General features: G+C 39.0%; 1 pseudogene; it reads right to left on the bottom strand.

Annotated features, from left to right (window-relative positions):
* Positions 1-1,288: 1,288 nt before the first annotated feature.
* On the bottom strand, positions 1,289-7,460 carry LOC147636227 (uncharacterized; annotated as a pseudogene).
* Between the last annotated feature and the right edge of the window lie 2,310 nt (positions 7,461-9,770).

Here is a 9,770-nt window from a genome sequence, read left to right as displayed (position 1 = left end):
CTTTAAAATCCAAATGCATCTCATGACCTTGAATGACTAATGGGACATCACGAACTACTGTATCCCATACATCTTTATCATAACTGTTAATCAAAGAAACCACATACTTATGGTCACTTGAACTTTCCGGTAACTTTAATTTCTTGACTAAAGTATAGTTCACGAATTGTGTGTGGCACTATCATCAATCATAACTAGTACCTTGTGACCCTTAACGTGACCATACAATCGAACCAACTCATGTGGTCCAAATGTTGGCACCCACATCGATGACGTTACACAACACTCATGAGTAGAATCAACATGGTAAACTTGAACCTCTTTAAACTTACAAGAAGTCTCTAGAGGGAGCACTTGAATAGTGTGCACTTGCTTTTCTTTACTTTGATCACCCTGATTCTTCTCATTTTCTTTAAGTTTAGGACACTGTAGTTTACTATGACCCTGTAGTGAAAACATAAATTTTCTTTTTTAGCTCTTTCAAGATCCTCATGCTTTAAAAAATTTTATGGTCCTTTAGACTTCTTAGATTGGTCATTCTTTTGGTTAGGTCCCTTCCTCTTATTTTTACCTTGATGTTTGGAACCCTTGGACACATTAGGTGTTCATTGTGCATTCTGCACACGCTTTTCTTTCTGACAGTGTTGTAAAAAATTTGAGCAAACTTAATTGCTTCTTCTAAAGTTTTCGGCTCATTTTTTTTAACTTTAATCTTATAGTCCAAGTCTAATCCGCAAATAAATCCATGACGCTTCCCAATTACGATCCATCTCATTTCCAGGAAGAAATTCTTTCATGAATGCACTTTCAAATTCAGCCCATATAGTAGGCAGAGTTCCAGAATCCAAGATCATTCACCACTTGTATGCTTTACCTCCTAGAGTTAAGCTCGCTTCAAGCATACATATCTCCTCTAGAGTTTGGTGCAATCGATGCAAATCCTGCCACTTTTGTAAAAAAGTGTTGACCATATCCTTATTGTGATCCTTCTTCTCCCCTTAAAAGTTGGAGGTTTCAAATCTTTTATTGGAATAGCAGCATTATCTCTAGGATGAGATGTACCGACATTCATGTTGCCCCCTTAGGCCGGGAGCTACTACTGGCATCCCTCCCACTAAAGCACTTACAGTGGTAGAAGCTTACATATTATCCTTTAACTCTTCTTATCGTACTTGGCCTCAATGTCCAAATTACGGGACTCTAGAGCCTTAAACTATTTAGTGTTGACTAAATTATCATCAAGAAGATCATCGTCTGTCATCGTGACATTAAGATTGGCCATTGCAGCCTATGGGCATGAGCGGGCGAGAAAATAAGCATCTTCAAAAAACTTGATGATCCAGTTCTCAATGATTTCTTGAAGACATAATAATGTAGATGCTTTCCACTGCATGCCAATACTCCATTCCTCACAGATTTCATGCACAATCCTTTGGAAAGGGAGCCTGGATATCACAAGCTGCATGTGTCGCTCAATGCGACGAAGCTCCTGCAAAACTACCCTGTGAGCTTGGTACCTCCTTGTTCTACCTTGTGCTTGCAACAATGACTCGATAGGTCTTTCAAGCCTCCGATCAGTTGCCTTGGTACGAGCCATCTAAAGAAATAAACAAAGCATGATGAGAAACACATTAAAAAAAGTCAATACCAAGCGATACCAAGCGATATAACACAAATAGGATTCCAGAGTACATTGTATTGCTTGGTATTGACCCCATAACCAACGTTATCACAGTGGGGTCGGTACCAAGCGATATAAAGCAGAGAGGATTCTGGAGGCCTTTGAATCGCTTGGTACTGACCCCATGAAAAACATTATGACAATGGGGTCACCACCAAGTGATATAAAACAAACAGGACTCCAGAGGGCTTCGAATCGCTTGGTATTGACCCCACAAAAAACATTATGACAATGGGGTCAGAACCAAGTGATATGAAACAAAAAAGAGTCCAGAGGGCTTAGAATTTCTTGTTTATTGACCCCATGACCAACGTTATCACAGTGGGGTCAGTACCAAGAGATATAAAGCAGACAGGATTCCGGAGGCCTTTGAATTGCTTGGTACTGACCCCATGAAAAATATTATGACAATGGGTCGCTACCAAGCGGTATAAAACAAACAGGACTCCAGAGGGGGTCTTCGAATCGCTTGGTACTGACCCCATGACCAATGTTATCACACTGGGGTCGGTACCAAGCAATATGAAACAAAGGAGTCCAAAGGGCTTCGATTCGCTTGGTACTGACCCCATGGCCAACGTTATCACAGTGGGGTCGGTACCAAGCGATATAAAGCAGATAGGATTTCAGAGGCCTTTGAATCGCTTGGTAGTGACCCCATGAAAAATATTATGACAATGGGTCGTTACCAAGTGATATAAAACAAACACGACTCCAGAGGGCTTCGAATCACTTGGTACTAATCCCATGGCCAACGTTATCACAATGGGGTCAGTACCAAGTGATATGAAATAAATAGGAGTCCAGAGGGCTTTGAATTGCTTGGTACTGACCCCATGGCCAATGTTATCTCACAGTGGGGTCGGTACCAAGCGATATAAAGCAATATCTCTTGGTACTAGACCCACGGGGCAACGTGAGCCAAGGGGGTTAGTATTAAGTGATATGGGACTAGAAGGACCCCAATGCCCTGAGCACTTTGTACAGACACTATTATCACATTCACAAAAGAGACAGTAAAACATTAATAGAGGGTCTAAAAGAACTCTGAAATACCTGTAATGGATGGAGCGATCGATGGCGTTTGGCTTAGCTTGGGGGGCGTTGAGTATGTTGATGTAGTCAGAGACTCGAAGGACGATGGATGTAGTAGCGATGGCGTTTGGCTCTTGCTATTTTGTTAAAGACTCAGAGGTGAAAAAAATAAACACATGCAAGAAAGGAGAGGAGTGAGCACATAGTACATACCATATTGACACGTCATTAATGCATCCGACCTTTTAAATGTCCGCATGAGTGGTATGAGTCGATAACGTCCCAAATCTCCTCGTGTGGTACGAGTCGATAATGTCCCAAATCTCCCTTGGGAGCAGTGTTTGAGGAAAATAGTTTTGAGAAACGTACCCAAATTCCCATTGGACTCTTCTCAAACCAGCAAATCAAGCAATTTGGAACATACATTTTTAGAAATTTATACTATTTCATAAATTTCCTTTGCAAGCTAAAATCCTTCTAGGTTTAAGTCTAATAGGAAATCCTCAAAGCTAACCAGCTCTATGATAAGCTGAGACACCCATTTGCGTTGAGTTACCTACGTTGCCGTCCCTCTGCATCCCCAACGCTAATGCCAATGCCATTGCCAATGCATCGCCGTCCCTCTGTATTGCCAATGCCATCACCAAAGCTTTCAATTTTTTTTACAGGTATGCCCATCTCTCTCTCTCTCTCTCTCTCTCTCTCTCTCCCTCCCTCCCTCCCTCCCTCCCTCCCTCTCTCTCTCTCTCTCTCTCTCTCTCTCTCTCTCTCTCTCTCTCTCTCTCAAAAACACTCAAAAGGAACACACACACACACACACACACACACACACACACACACACACACACACACACACACAATGAGGTGGGGGGCGATCTGGTTTTAGCCCCCCTCCACTAAAGCAAAAACCTCCAGCCACTCGGATGGTTGGAGAAATAAAAATTGGGCCCTAAAATTTTAACGCTGCAACGGCCTTCAAAGGCATTTTAGTTTTAACCTTCAGGTGAAGGCCACCATAGAAACTAAGGTTTCAATTGAAATCAAATTTTCTAGAGTAGTAGTGTGTAAACATGAAGGTCAATTAAGTTTATAGGCCTTCAAGTCGAAGCTTAGGGCAGGCCTTAAATTTTCAGGCCTAGAAGACACACTATTTCAGCTTACAAAATACAACTAAAATACAAAATATGCCTCTTGTATGTTTTTTATTTAATATAAAAGGCTTCATCTAAAAAAAACAAAAAAACTTATTGACCCCTTTAAGTCTCTTTAAATTTAGGGGTCAGTTCCCAAGCGGTGATGGGCTCATGAATTCCGCGTGAGCCCTCTACTACTTGGTACTGGTCCCTCTTTTTTTGGTGCTAGTACTAAGCGACAAGGGGCTTCCATGTGTATATCTAAATCTTCTTATCGCCAGGTACTGAGCCCATGTATAATAATCATGCATGTTCTAATTGACTGAAATGTTTTTTTTTGGCATGTCTTCGAAAGAGTTAGACATTGTCTACGAATTGGATGACGAGGTAGAAGAGTGCAAAAAAGATGTTTATGTTCTTGTATAATGCACAAGCCCACGAGCGTTTGCATGAGTTGTCTTCAATGTTTAACAAGGAACTTTCTCTTGAGAACATCATTAATTCTTGTAGGATTGTTCTCAGTGATCGTGAGCAGGAGTATGAAGACACTGTTTCTGCCAATATCATTATGTCCGATGGTGAACGATATGTTCATCCATCTGATTTTGCAACAACAACAGACAAAGTCATGAAAAGGAGGCTTAGCCGTTGTCTTGAAAAGATTCCCAGCTGCACAACAATAGAGTAGAGGAGAAATGCCCAATACACCCATAGAAGTGTTGCCTGCTCCAATTTAGTTATGGTTTTCTTTATTTTCTACATCTTCTTTACTGAGGACTCAGAGCCTGAAACAGTGACTTTGGCAAGCACTCAAGTGCCAGTCGAGGATGATGGGGTTGAGAAAGAGGTGGCTATAGACCCAGCAGAGGAGAGGGCAGAGGCCGAAAAGGAAACCTTTGAGGCTAATGCATCCCTTATCCCCTTCGATGCAGCACCTATTTCATTGGAAGATAGTCAATCTAATGAGAATGAACAGGGGGAATTGTCACTACCTTCCTTGCCCAACTTTACTATGGTAGCCCAAGCTAATTATGTATTATTATTAACAGACATTATGCAACATTTCAATATTCGTAAGACTTGCTTGGCTGCCTTAGCAAATTTTAGTAAAGCACACATGGGTTGGATAGAGGAAGGAGTTGACAATTATCTACTAGAGCTGATTCTGCAGTTCAGGACTCCGAGTGCCTGCTTGCCTGGCAAGGAGATATTAAAGAAGATGTTCGATGAAGCTAGGACATATGAAACCCAATTGCCTTCCGAGGAGGAGGCTGCAGCAATTGCCGACCGTCTTTGTTTGGCAGATATGGGAAAATTTTTGGCACCTACTATGCATGAAGACAGTAAGTCCATGATCCCTTTGTGTATAAGATCCATTGAGGGTGATGAAAATCAACACGTAATAGAGCCGAAGATTTTTCAAACTATAAGAATTTGATTTACGTGGACTTTGTCGATTGTGTCAATTAAACATATAACATTGGTACCAGGTTTTTGTATATGATGATGATTTCCTGAAGAGAGTAGGAGGCTCAAGATCATCCAGAGCTTCTACTTCAAAGTCAACAGATCATCGAAAGGATGTTGCTCTCATTCAATATGTAAGACATTTGAATCATCAAAAGGTACATGCAATTTATGACACTTGCTTCTTAAAATTGCAACAGCAAGTAGGGACATGAGTCATGTGATGTTTACAATTTTAATACAGATCATTATATTTCACAAGGAGTTCTCAAAAGACAATGCAAAATTTTCTTTATTTGCATTCAAAGTACTATCTAGGTTTTGTGGCAGACACAAAGTGCCTTTAAATGTTGAGAAGGTGGTGCTTATTGAGAAATAGTTTGCACTATGAGTGTTTGGTCAGGGGTATGGTTGCCAAGCACTAAGATGCCCCTACTACCTGTCATATACATCACATGCTATTATCACCAAGAATTACAGACCCAGACACATTGCATCCATATGGAAAAAGATATCTAATAAAGACAAGAAAAAGCTGGTCAGAACTGTTGCCTCCAACGGTGTAAATGCCAAAAATAGATCTCTTGGCAGATGAAGAGGAAGAAGAGGAAAAGCAAGACGAAGAAGGAAGACCACTGAAGAAGATCGAGCCCACCTCATCTAGACCACCTTCTTCCAACCTTGACTCTTGAGCGACGCCACAACTAATGGCGCTCTCTTGCACTTGATTGATTCCAAGCACATTGTCATTTTTCTTTATTAATCAATTGTATTGCACGTGTCAATGATGAGGTCTTGAATGTGTCTTTTTGTTTTGCTTTGTGAATCAATTTCCTGTAAGTCCATTGATGTAACTCTAAAAGACTATTGGCTCGATTCTTGCCTCCACATTGTCTAGTGTGCTTAAAGTAACCTGTTCTTGCCATGTAATGTGCCTTCTCCATGCCGCCTTGAGTTGACCATATTGACAATGAACTGTATGTCTTTGCGAAATATGGTGTATGATTATATAGTATATGCTGCAATCAATGACAAAACAGAAAAAAATCAGATGTATGTATTAGTTGGTCTCACAGTATTGAGATTGTAGCAGTTTTTAAAGTTCTTACCATGTAATGAGTTACATGTTGATCACTCCATCTTGCACAATGAATGCCTTCCTCCAAGTCTCTAATATGTTTTCAAATAATTTTATCTCACTATTGCTCCAGCTCTTTTTCTCCATGAATGCAAAGATCTTGTCAAGTGAAATCCACACATCTACCTTCTGATTTTGGATTAAACCTTCATTTCCAATGTCCTTGATTGCATTATGTAGATCTTTCCATCGATTAAACATCTTTTACTTGTTTTTATCTCGATAGGCTTTGAGGCAGTATGACAAAAATCTTTTAGGTTTCACACCACCTATTGATGGTTTTTTTGGTACTTTGCTGCCCCCTTGTGACCTCTTGTTGTCCTCCTCAATTTTAACATGCCCCCCATGCAAGCCAATGACTAATAGAACTTTTTCTATTGCTTTGATTGATTTTAAAGATTCTTTTTTAGGCTTTAACATCCATGCAAAGCATATGTACAAATACACCAGCTTCTCTACAATTCTACATAGTGCATGCAATGTGCATATGTGCACTCTGGATAGAGGAATATCAAGCACTGCTTTGGAATCTTTATCTTTTAAATGCCTGCAAAGGAGCTTTATTCCATAGTACACGATCTAAAGTCTTGGCACTTGACGTGCAATATAGACATGGACTCTTTGCATTTTCACCTTTGCTTATGTTATACATGCATTTTAGAGTCTTCCAATCACCTGCCATGTGCCATTCCACTTTATAGTCACCGAACCCAGGCACATGAAGGGTCCTTCCATTTCTTTGCTCACTAATCAGTGATGGAATTGTAGTTTGATGAAACACCCAATGAAAAATTACAAAGTCTTCTTTATCCACCTGTGTCATTAGGAAGAAGCTCATGTTTGAATACAAGTTTCGTGTTTAAATTATTTCAACGTAATACACAGTCATATTTAATGATAAAGAAGATACCTCAAAAGATCCAAGTGGCAATATGTTATTCTCTGATTGAACACTGAAATATCTTGCATCATCTTTTGTAATTGATGTGTTTAAGGCCTTGTTCATTAGAGTGATAGTAACCCTCTCCATTTTTTTGTTCTTTAAAATCTCACACTCATCCAGTTTCAAAACAAACTTTAGAACTCCTTCACATTCTTCTTGATTAATCTCAAAGAACTGAACTCCGTACCTTTGCAAAGCTTCAAGATCAAAGAAAATATTGTTGTGCTGGTTAAAAAGTACCTCTCTATCTTTAGCAATGAATGTTGCTTCAATATGTACTAGTGAACCAAGCTTCTCAAACACCTTTGAGTTCACATGTTGGCGTGCAAACTTTAGTTGCATTGGTTTTGGAAGTCACGAACCTGTATGCTTCTTACTTTGACATTTCTCTCCTAGTGCCTTAAACAGTATACTATATGCTTTTTGAGAGATGCTAGTTTCATCCAGCAATGCTTGCACCTGAGTTGCATTGAGCTGGTTCTTGTTCATAAAAGAGGACACATGCTTCTCATTGATTTTTTGAAACCTCTTTTGATACACATGCTTCTCATTGATTTTTTGAAACCTCTTTTGAGAGATGCTAGTCTCATCCAGCAATGCTTGCACCTGAGTTGCATTGAGCTGGTTCTTGTTCATAAAAGAGGACACATGCTTCTCATTGATTTTTTGAAACCTCTTTTGATACATCTCTTTCACTATTCCTTTTGGTACCAAATGACTGTAATGCACTCCAGCTTCGGAATGTACCTTGGACTCTGGATGTAATAAAGATCTAAAAATAGAATTATACCAAATCTAATTACTTATGTCTAGTTTCAAAGAAAGAACCTAATCTAAAAAGAGAAATATATATGAAACAAGAGTTAACATTACCTTACAGCCTGTACTCGCTTCTTTATCCCTCCACTTCCAACTTTCATTTTCTCTCTGTCTACCATCACCCGTGAAATGTAGTAGGTTTGTAATGTTGGAAAATGGAGGTGGTGCATTTGTAAATGTTGGGATACATTGACCCATCGGTCCACAAGTCCAAATGACGCTCTCCATTATTCCTCCTTTGCTCTTTTTTCTCATAACATAAAAAAATCTCTTATTTCGTTTCCTCAAAGGCTGGTACTCAGATTGTATGTTCACATGAAGATGGTAAGCATCATATGCTCTTTTACATGCACCATTTCTACTACTGTTTAGAGTGTCTCCATGTGTTGTTGAAGGTCGATTAATTGGAATCCCCAAATTTGGATTCATGTTCTCATTTGCAAAGCTAGTATTTTTTGTCATCATAAAACTATTAAAGAATTGAAACAAGAATTAACTCGATTAGTAAGGACGTTTTCTTTCAGTTTCAGAGCAAGAAAATCCCCACGGTCAAGATGATGATTAAAGCTTTCCTCGAATCTATTAAATGCATAACTATCTCAAATCTGTGAAATCTTGGTTCTGACAAGTTTTACGTGCATCCAACAAAGAATGCCACCTCATGATGAAACCTCATTGAAAGAATATGTATATTTTAATATATTTAAACTAATTATTATAATAGTAAAAAAATGAGCCGAATTGCAAATTTGGATATGTTTTAAACCTTTTTTATTTTCTCTCTCTAAGATGAGTTGGCACTTCTTTTACAAGGCCCAAAATTGAGTTCGTATTTCTCCTAATGGGTTTCTTGGATCCACATTTCCAATCATGCAACATGTTGCAATGCTCACTACTTAAGATTTGATTTTTGAGGGACATGGAAATAGTTAGAAGTGAGTGATGCCATATTTCCATGCATCACCAAAGCAGATCGCTCGTCAGATCTAATCATCCATGGTGTTGTCAATGCATAGGAATAAAGAGCTAATCCAAGTTTCAAGAACATGAGAAAAACTTAAAGTACATCCAAGTTTCAAGAACATGAGAAAAATTTAAAGTATGTCTATATCTTTACAAAATACATCCAACTCCTCCTTTTGATAAATTTTTTTTTCGCATTTCTTAATGAAATTTGGTCCAAATCCTTGTGGATACCTATTTTTTTCATGAAATTTGTCAACTTCAAGGAAGATAAGGTAGAAATTTTAGCTTTCTAATTGGACACCTTCTTTTTCCCATTTTTTTAATATTGAGGAGTGACTTGGTATGGAAACAAGATCATTGAGAGGGAAAATGCAAACACTCCAAGCCCAACACAAGTTGTAAGGATAGTAAAGAGCACCACTGCAGGTACACCCATGTACAAGGCTATAAATCCTTTGGCAGGTGATCAAGAATCAGCCCAACACAAGAGACGACAATCTAATGTAATTGATGTGGATGATGATGCTAGTCATAGATCTCAGTACAACGTGCACATGATAGGAAGTCTATTGGATGTCGTAGGAAAAT

This window comes from Cibotium barometz, chromosome 8, assembly GCF_041138505.1.
Source record: "Cibotium barometz isolate CiBa-2024 chromosome 8, ASM4113850v1, whole genome shotgun sequence".
NCBI classification, from domain to species: domain Eukaryota; kingdom Viridiplantae; phylum Streptophyta; class Polypodiopsida; order Cyatheales; family Cibotiaceae; genus Cibotium; species Cibotium barometz.
Note: the sequence above shows the minus strand (reverse complement) of the source record. Positions and strands in the feature narration are given on the sequence as shown.